Here is a 2,500-nt window from a genome sequence, read left to right as displayed (position 1 = left end):
TATTACTTTGTATTTTCGTTCAAGTTTAACAGTCATCAAAGACTAATTCTGCAGTTTTATTCATTTTTTTTAAGATATATTAAAAATAGATGTTTCGGCATTTTCATCATATGGCCGATACAAATTTAGATGTAGAAATCTACTGCTCATTCTTCAAGGATTATCATAGACTATTGGAAATATCATGACCTGGCGATCTACCTGACCGGTGTTCAGTCACACTCAAATTTGAGAGTTTCTTGTTGTGTCTGCAAAATCCTTGTGAGGTGGGGATAGTGTCATTTGTGGGAGCCTATAGATCTACATACTGAGTCATCAGCAGCCACTGGCTGGCCCTTCCTGGTCCCAACTTGATGGAGAAAAGGCCTGGGCGTTTATTCATATGTATATATGGTCAGTCTCGTGGGCAATGTCATGCTAGGGCATTGTAAATGTACGTTGACTCTCAAATCCAAGATGTGACCTTTAAACCTTTAAATGTCGCTAATACAGTTTTGGTAGCCGATATGGTAACGTCCTGTACCGGTGAACGCCAGACTGGGGTTCAAGTCCCATTCACACTCGTTAGTTTTTTTTGGTCGCTGCAACCTCACCATCCCATAAGATAGGGAGTTGGGGTTTAGGGGACCTTACAGGTCTATCTGCTGAGTCCTTAGCAGCCATTGTCTGTACCTCCTTGGTCCTAGCATGGGTGGAGAGTGTGCTTGTATGCTGATCATTTGTATTTATATATGTGTATATATATATATATAATATATATATATATATATATATATATATATATATATATATATATATATATATGTATATATATATATATATATATATATATATATATATATATATATATATATATATATATATATTTATATATATATATATATGTGTGTATATATACATATATATATATATACTTATATATACATATACATACATATATATATATATATATATATATATATATAATATATATACATATATATATATATATATATATATATATATATATATATATATATATATATATATTTAGTGTCTAGGAAATTATCTTTTTGATACACCAATGTCAGTGTCTCAAGCCTTTAAACCTTTAGAATATTAAAAATTTAAAGGAAAAGTCTGCAGATATTGAAAGAATTCTTTGCCACACCAGTCTCACCAAATAAATTTTAAAAAATGTAGATTTTAAAATGATATCTATTGTAACAGCCTCACATATAACTTAATCTCCACCAGTTCATGAAAGTACTGGCAGTTAATTTCTTCAAATAAACCTATTACCTACAACTTTATTGACAAATTATTAAGTTTTTTTGTCTATAAACATCTATTGTGTTTATTTAAGTGGTTTTGCTTACATTGTAAACTCGCAAACATGAATTTTGAAATGAGAAAATTGATCAAAGATGTCATGGAAGAAGAAGAAGAAGAAGAAGAAGAAGAAGAAGAAGAAGAAAAACAAGAAGAAGAAGAAGAAGAAGAAGAAGAAGAAGAAGAAGAAGAAGAAGAAGAAGAAGAAGAAGAAGATGAGGAGGGTAAGCATAAAAAATGGGTATCCTATTAAAGCACTTTTTATGCAGGAATGATACTTTGAATACATCTCCTTTGTTAAAGAAGCTGCATGTAGTATTTGGTACTGTTGATTTATGATATTTTGTAGTTATTTTGTTTATTCGAACTTGATTTATCTTTATGTTGAAATCCTCAGGGTTGTAGTATTCATTGTTTCCTTTAAACTTGTTGCTCAAGTTGTAGTAGTAGCAATGATAATAATAGTGATACTTTTATATTATTATTATTATTATTATTATTATTATTATTATTATTATTATTATTATTATTATTATTATTATTATTATCATTATTATTATTATTATTATTAATATTATTAAAACAAATATGATAGAAAATAAATGCTATAGAAATTAAAGTAAGAAATATATTATACCGTAAAGGATGCTGAATGCTATAAAGGGGATTATTCAACAAATAGTAAACACAATATAAAATGATAATAAATTTTTTGAAAGGAGCAATAGGGTAGATCTCTCTCTCTCTCTCTCTCTCTCTCTCTCTCTCTCTCTCTCTCTCTCTCTCTCTCTCTCTCTCTCTCTCTCTCTCATAAATATATATATATATATATATATATATATATATATATATATATATATATATGCAGTGTTTATATATATATATATATATATATATATATATATATATATATATATACTATATATATATATATATATATATCTACTGTATAAATATGCAAAAGCAAATAGGAAATAATAAAAATCTTTAGTACCAAGCGCTTTCATTAATTTTTTATAAACTTATTCAGGGTTAAATGAAAAGTGAGACATAGTTGAAGGACATCAATAAGTAAAATAGGATAAAATTAGCGTTCAAGTACAAATTTTGGCTGTGGGTTGTTAGATTGTTTGACAATGCTAGTTAGCTGACTAGGTTTTCTATCATTTCTCTTATTGCTCAATTTTTA

The sequence above is a fragment of the Palaemon carinicauda genome, chromosome 14, assembly GCF_036898095.1.
Source record: "Palaemon carinicauda isolate YSFRI2023 chromosome 14, ASM3689809v2, whole genome shotgun sequence".
NCBI lineage: Eukaryota > Metazoa > Arthropoda > Malacostraca > Decapoda > Palaemonidae > Palaemon > Palaemon carinicauda.
Note: the sequence above shows the minus strand (reverse complement) of the source record.